Genomic DNA, 8194 nt, shown 5'->3' with positions numbered 1-8194 from the left:
TGTTTACGCTGTTTCTCCTTCTCCTCCCACTCACGCTGGCGCTGGTTCTCCTCATGTTTATGCTGGTTCTCCTCATGTTTACGCTGGTTCTCCTCATGTTCACGCTGTTTCGCCTTCTCCTCCAGCTCTCGCCTCTTTAACTCGAGCTCCTCCCGTCTCAGCTCCCTTTCATATTCCAGCCGCATCCGCTCCAAGGATGCCGAGCGTTGCCGGGAGGATCCCCTGCTGGGGGGTGGGCTTCGCCGGGCAGATCCCCTGCTGGCCGGGGGTGTCACGGTGCCCTCGGTATACACTGGGCTCCTCCCCGCCCTTCCTCTACGCCTAGGAAGGGGGGGTCTCGGGAAGCCCTCGTCCGCCGGCTGACCACTCCCAGCGGGGACAGACACTGGTGCCTGCGCTGCATCTGCTCGGCTGCTTCCCTCAGAGACAGGGCTCCGTTCATTCATGCGGTCTCCCTGCTCCAGCTGTGCAATCAGCTGGTCCTTGCTGAGCCTCCCTGGGTGCAGCCCCCTCTGCTTGCACAGTTCCACCAGGTCACACTTGCGCCGCTTGGCATACATCTTCCTGCTGACCACTCACAGGCCGGGGTGCTCGCCGCTCCCCACGGTTTCCAGGGGGACCCCTAGTGCACCAGCCCTTCTTGAGGTCACCACCTCTCTGCCAGGGTCGAGCTGCAGACTCCTCCGCCCCTGGGACCGCTCGCTGCAATCCCCCAGGGGACCCTGTTACTGCAAAGTCCTTCTCACTGGGCACACACTCCCAGGGGTTAACCACCCCTTCGTTTTACTGCTCCCCAGTCACTTACTGCAGGAAGCGCCGTCCACGGGGTGCAGTATCTCCCGCCGCTGCCACCAGTTGTCACGGAGTGTGGGGGAGTCCGGCCCTGCACCCCTCTTCCTGGGACCCACAGTGACTCTCGGCCAGCCAGTACAACAGAAGGTTTATTGGACAACAGGAACACAGGTTACAGCAGAGCTTGCAGGCACAGTCAGGACCCCTCCACCGAGTCCTTCTGGGCTTTCAGGGTGCTTGGATCCTAGCTAGGATACCCTGAATTCCGCCCACACAGCCCCAAGCCCAAACTCAAACTGCTTCCCTCCTGCCACTCCCTTCCTTTGTCCCCTTCCCGGGCAAAGGTGTTGACCTTTCCCCTCCCTTACCTAGCTCAGGTTACAGGCTCTGGCATCGTCCATCTCCTAAAGTCCTCCCCTGCTCTCCCACTCCCCACACAGACAGTCCCTACTGCATCACACTGTCCCCACTGGGAGTGGTCAGCCGGCGGCTAAGGGTTTCCCGAGACCCCCCCTTCCCATGCCTAGGGGAAGGGTCAGGAGGAGCCCAGCGAATACCAAGGGCACCGTGACACCCCCGGCCAGCAGAGGATCCTGCTAGCAAAGCTCACCCGCCAGCAGGGGATCGTCCCGGCGACGCTCGGCATCCGTGGAGCAGAAGCGGCTGGAATGGGAGAGAGAGCTAAAACTGAGAGAGCTGGAGGATCGTGAGCGACAGAGAGAACATGAAGAGAGACAAAGACAGCGAGAACAGGAGGAAAAAGTGAGAAAGAGGGAATATGAAGAATAACAGCGTCAGTATGAGCTAGAACTGGCTCGGCTGAGGAACAGCGGGGCCCCCAACTGCAAGGAGTAGGGGGGCCCAGGACTGCGTGGAGCTTTGGTAGGTGCATTCTGGCTCAGCGTAAGGAGCGGGAGGACATGGATGACTTCCTGGTTGCCTTTGAGATGGCCTGCAAGCTGCACCAGGTACATCCTGGGGACAGGCTCCAAGTTCTCACTCCCTTACAGGACCCCAAGGCCATGGCATTGTACCGCCAATTGGGAGATGCTGAGAAAGGGAACTATGAACTATTTAAACAGACCCTGCTATGCGAGTTCGGGCTGACACCTGAGATGTACCGAGAGAGTTTCCGGGGTCAGTATAAAACCCCTGAGGTCTCATATCTGCTACTAGCTGTCCACATGGAGGGATACACCAGCAAGTGGGCCAGTGGGGCCCAGATGAAGGGGGACCTGGTTAAACTGCTAGGACTGGAACAACTGTATGAGCAGTACCCATCTGATCTGAGGCTGTGGTTGAGGCACCAAAAACCAGAGGACCCGCAACATACAGGGTGGCTGGCTGATGAGTTTGTGAAGATCTGGTCAGGAGGTGGCAGGGAGGAGTCCCAAAGGAACAGGCCCACAGTGATGCAGAGAGAGTCTCATCCTGGGACCTCCCAAAGAGGTAATAGGGAGAATCCCGTCCCAAGGAGAACACCCAGGGACACGGCTCAGAAAGGCTGCGGCCACAGAACAAGCCAGCTAGAGAGAGAGCGTGTCTCCATCCCTGTCTCAGCTGCTGAGTTCCAGGCTGAGTTGCAGAAAAATCCCTCATTCTGGTGGTAGATTTCGCCACTCGCTACCTCGAGGCGGTGGCCTTGTCCTCTATCAAAGCAGACACTGTGGCAGATGTGCTGCTGACCATTTTCAGCAGGGTGGGGTTCCCCAAGGAAGTCTTAAAGGACCAGGGGTCCAACTTCATGTCGATCCTGCTCCGGTGCTTGTGGGAGAAATGTTGGATCCGGCACAGCCGGGCCTCAGCGTATCACCCCCAGTCCAACGGGCTCGTGGAAAGATTCAACGAGACCCTAAAGATGATGCTAAAAACATTTATGAACCAGCATCCGCAGGACTGGGAGAAGCACTTACCTCACCTGCTGTTTGCATATAGGGAGGTACCCCAGGAATCTACTGGGTTTTCGCCTTTCGAACTGTTATATTGAAGGCAGGTAAGGAGGCCCCCGGACCTGATGAGAGACGAATGGGAGGGGAAGGCCACTCCCGATGGGGAATCAGTGTTGGAGTATGTCCTGACCTTCCGGGAAAGACTTGCCGAGCTCATGGGCCTGGCCAGGGAGAATATGGCCCGAGCCCATAGGAAGCAGAAGGTCTGATATGACCGCACGGTGCGGGCCCGCGCCTTCGCCACCGGGGATCAGGTGACGGTTCTCATCCCCATGAGAAAGAACAAACTTCAGGACCCCGGGAAGGGCCCTTCAAGGTTGTCAAGCAACTAAATGAGATAAACTATGTGGTGGAGCTGTCAAACTGGTCACATCACTGTCGAGTGTACCATGTGAATATGATGAAGCCATATTATGACAGGGGAAATGTGGTGTTGGCCGTGTGTGGACATTGGTAGGAGCAGGGAGATGACGCTTTAATGGATCTATTTCCTGGGACAAAAGCTGGTTCCTCGCTGGAGGCAATTCCCCTCTCTGATCAGCTGACCCCGGCCCAGCACGCTGAGATCACAGGGGTGCTGCATCTATACCGACAGCTGTTTTCCAACCAGCCTGGACGCACTAATTTGATTGTCCATTGGGTGGAGACCGGGTCACATCCTCCTATAAGATGATCCCGTTTTTGGGTCATCGGGAAAACTGCCGAGGACCTAGAAAGAGAGGTCAGGGACATGCTGGCTTTGGGGGTGATCCAGCCGTCTTCCAGGCCTTGGGCCTCTGCAGTGGTGCTGGTCCCCAAAAGGGATGGGTCGATCCGGTTCTGTGTGGACTATGGAAAGCTCAATGCCATCATTGTATCTGTTGCCTACCCCATGCCCAGGCCTAATGAGCTCCTAGAGAAGCTGGGAGGCGCTCGGTACCTCACCTCCGAGGATCTTACAAAGGGCTACTGGCAAGTGCTGCTGGACGCAGATGCCAGGCTGAAATCGGCCTTTATCACCCCTCTTGGGCTCTAAGAGTTTCTGACCCTGCCTTTCAGCCTCAAGAGAGTGCCAGCCACCTTCCAGCGCCTGGTGGATCAACTACTGAGGGGGATGGAGCATTTTGCCGTGACGTATATTGACAATATCTGCATCTTTAGCCGGCCCTGAGAGGACCACGTGTCCCAGGTTAAACAAGTGCTGAACTGACTCCAGAAGTCTGGGTTAACCGTAAAGGCTGAGAAGTGAAAGGTGGGGATGTCTGAAGTATCTTATCTGGGTCATCGGGTGGGGAGTGGCTGCCTAAAGCCGAAACCAGCCAAGGTGGAGGTGATCAGAGACTGGCCTGCTCCCCAAACCAAAAACCAGGTCCAGGTCTTTATTGGGATTTTGAGGTACTATCGAAGGTTCGTGCCCCACTTTTGAGCCATAGCTGCCCCCATCACTGAGCTGTGCAAGAAGGGGAAGCCAGACAAACTGGTCTGGACCGAGCTGTGCCAGCAGGCTCTCCAGGTGCTGAAGAAGACTCTAGTTAGTGGACCAGTTCTGGCAAACCAAGATTTCGACAAGCCCTTTATGGTGTTCACCAACGCCTCAGACATGGGACTGGGGGCGGTGTTAATGCAGGAGGATGAAAAGTGGGAGAGACACCTCATCGTGTACCTGAGCAAGAAGTTGGTACCGCGATAGCAGAACTACGTGACCATCGAGAAGGAATGCCTGGCCATGGTGTGGGCCCTTAAGAAACTGGAGTCATATGTCTTTGGGCGACACTTCACTGTGTACACCGACCACTCTCCCCGACTTGGCTGCACTAGATGAAAGGAGCCAACGCCAAGGTCCTGAAGTGGAGCCTGCTCCTGCAGGGCTATGACATGGACATGATCCATGTGAAGGGAAGTGCCAACTGATAGCGGACGCGATGTCCCGGAAAGGGGGGCCCTGAACTTCCCCAGGTCACTGGTCAGAGTTACCCCGCTCAGTTCAGTCTCGAAGGGGGGAGAGATTTGATGCAGTAGGGACTCTCTTTGTGGGGGGATGGGAGAGCTGGGGAGGACATTAGGTGAGGGACAGGATTTTTAAGCCTGTAACTTGAGCCAGGTACGGGGAGAGGGTGTCAGCGCCTTTGCCCGTGAAGCTGGACAAAGGAAGCAGCCGGCTGGAGGAGGGGCAGTTCAGTTTCTGTTTTGGGCTGGGTGGTTGGAATTCAGGGTATCCCAAGCTGGGATCCAACTACCCTGAACACCCAGAAGAACTAGATTGAGTGGTCCTGGTTGTGCCTCCAAGCTATGCTGTATCCTCCATTCCTGTGTCGAATAAACCTTCTGCTTTACTGGCTGGCTGAGAGTCACTGGGAGTCCAGGAAGAGGGGTGCAGGACCGGACTACCCCATACTCCGAGACAGGAGTGCTGCTAGGTCGCTGTCTTCCCTCCTTGGCTCTGTGAAGGGATTGGGTAGAGGCCGTTCCAGTGGGGTTGCGGTGCTGGGTTCCCTCCCCGACACTGTGAGGGGACTGGGTAGTGGCCTTTCCAGTGCGGGAGGAGCGCTGCCTCCCCTCCCTGGCTCTGCAAGGGGATTGGGGAGGGGCCAATCCAGCTGGGGCGAGGCGCTGGGTTCCCTCCCCGGCTCTCCGAGGGAACTGGGCAGCGGCCGTTCCTGCGGGGGTGGGGCACTGCCTTCCCTTCCCAGCTCTGCGAGCGGACTGGGGAGTGGACGATTCAGAGGGGGTGTGGCGCTGCCTTCCCTCCCCAGCTCTGTGAGGGGACTGGGTAGAGGCCGTTCCAGTGGGGGCGGGGTGCTGGGTTCCCTCCCCGGCTCTCCGAGGGGACTGGGCAGCGGCCGTTCCTGCGGGGGCGGGGCGCTGCCTTCCCTCCATGGCTCTGCGAGGAATCTGGGCAGCGGCCGTTCCTGCAGGGGCAGGGCGCTGCCTTCCCTCTCCAGCTCTGCTAGGGGACTGGAGAGCAGCTGTTCCTGCGGGGGCCGGGCACTGGGTTCCCTCCCCAGCTCTGTGGAGGGACTGGGGAGCAGCTGTTCCAGCGGGGGTCGGGGCGCTGCCTTCTGTTGCCGACACAGAGGGTGCCCGAGGCAAGCAACAGTGGTTTGTTGTCCAGAGTGCGAAGCGCCAATGAACACACACCAGGGTGGAGAAGCAAGCAAAGTTTATTGGGATCTCAAAGCGGTGCAAGGAGACGAATGCCTCAAATCATGCACCACTACACAAGCAGCTTTTCCCTTTTTATACGTTTTTTTTTTCTCTTTCTTCTTTCTTCCCCCACCCTCCTCCTCCTCCTTCCTCCCCCGTAGCAGTTATGTAAGCACAGGTGCATTAAGTAATCTTGGCCGTGGCGGCTCGTTAGTAAGTTTTCCTTCTGTAAGTTATCTTGTCCTTCTGCTAAAGGTGCACAGGCCTTATCACCACTGCTTTAGATCGGTTTTAGCTGTGCTGCAACTGATAACTTACTGTTACACATTTCATTTCACAGCTGCTAGCTTTCTAGATCAAGTAGAGTTCAGCATTGAGGAGCTTTGGTTCACTAAGGCTTAGATTTATGACTAGTGACACCAACACTGGGGAGCGGCCGTTCCTTCGGGGGTGGGGCACTGCCTTCCCTCTCCAGCTCTGCGAGGGGACCAGGAAGCGGCCTTTCCTGCTGGGGCGAGGCACTGGGTTCCCTCTCTATCTCTGTGAGGGGTGTGGGGAGCAGCCGTTCCTGTGGGAGCTGGGCGCTGGGTTCCCTCCCCAGCCCTGTGAGGGGACAGGGCAGCAGTCATTCCTGCGGGGGGGGGTGCTGATTTCTCTTCCCAGCTCTGCCAGGGGACTGGGGATAGACCGTTCCTGTGGAGGTGGGGTGCTGTGTTCCCTCCCCAGCTCTGCCAGGTTACTGGGGGGCGGCCATTCCAGCAGGGGCCAGGTGCTACCTCCCCACCTCAGCTCTGTGAGGGGACTGGGGAGCGCCCGTTGAAATGGGGGTGGGGCACTTGATTCCCTTCCCAGCTCTGCTAGGAGACTGAGTGTGAAAGTAGAATGAATTATATTGTGAAAATAGAAAGGATTAAAGAAATGCTGTCTGTACCTTTAAGCAAAATTGTTGGAATGCTGCAATCCAGGTGTCAGGAATACAGACAGTAACACAGAACAATTTTAAGGGCAATTGGTGAAGTATTAGCCTTAGATGTGACAGTGTGTGGGGGAGGGGGAGGGGGAGGGTGTGTTCCTTAGGATATAAATGATGGAAAACACAGGGGCAGTGACAGTGAAGCCCCGTGTCTCAGTGTTATGACCCTGTGTGGTGCTGCCGTTCACCTTCCCCTCCTATGGTCTCATCTTTCATTGAATCCAGCATTTTTTCACCTGTCATCATCCCAGAAGTGTCGCACACGACTCACATACAGAGTGTCCCTCTTAGACACTCCGAGGACTGGAACTGATTTCAGCTGCTGGACAGCTCTGCTAGGTTTTTATACATTTGCATAGGAAAATGCTGAGTGTTTAAATTGATTTAAAGCCCCCTGTCCCCATTCAGCGAACTCCTGAACATACTGGAGATGGGTCTGGAAATCCATTTTCATTCGAAAAAGTTTTTCAAGGGAATCACTTGGATTGGAACTAGGAACCTATTATCCTGCAGGGAAACATTCACCCACTGATCTATACTCGCAACAAAGAGTGTCATGTATAGCCCAGAGCAGGAACAGCTTTGAACCTAGGGGTTACTAAACTTTCTCTGTGTACAAACACCACAGCTTACAAACTCCCCACCCCTACTCTGTGTCACCAGAGCACAACAACAACTCTCCTTGGAGCACACACGGCTCCCCAGCTCCCTGCCCGTCAGTCTCTCCAGCGTTGCTCCAATCCCTTAAAGCGGGATCTCAACCTCAATTTACCTAAGGGCCAGTGCCAATCCTCCCAGTGGGCCAATAATGTCACTCATACCACTCAGAACTCACCCTCCAAAACTCTGCCTCTCACTTGCCTAAGGGTCTGGGAGAGAGATGGGGGGAGGAGGTCTAGGGTTCAGGCCCTGGGTTGGGGCTGGGGATTGGGGTGCAGGAGGGGTGCAGGCTCTGGGGGGAGTTTGGGTGCAGAAGGGGTGAGAGGCTGGTCTCTGGGAGGGAGTTTGGGTGGGGGAGAGGTTCTAGGGTGCAGGCTGTGGGATGGAGTTTGGGTGCTGGGTGCAGGCTGTAGGCGAGGGTAGGGGGAATAGGAGGAGGGGTGGGGGTGCAGGATCTGGGAGGGAGATTGGGGTGGGTGGGAGGGGGTGTGTGGAGGGAGGGGGTGAAGGCTCTGGGAGGGAGTCAGGGGTGCGGCACTTACCTGGGGCTCCAAGGTAGGGCAGGCTGGGGGGCCTCTGCATGCTGCTGCCCCCAGGCATCACCCCCACAGCGTCCCATTGGCTGCAGGGGCTTGGAGTGGGGGCACCGCGTAGAGGCACAGCTCTGCCCCCCCTTGCCATGGGGAGAGGCTGGCAG

This window comes from Gopherus flavomarginatus (genome assembly GCF_025201925.1).
Source record: "Gopherus flavomarginatus isolate rGopFla2 chromosome 13 unlocalized genomic scaffold, rGopFla2.mat.asm SUPER_13_unloc_2, whole genome shotgun sequence".
Taxonomy (NCBI): Eukaryota; Metazoa; Chordata; order Testudines; family Testudinidae; genus Gopherus; species Gopherus flavomarginatus.
Note: the sequence above shows the minus strand (reverse complement) of the source record.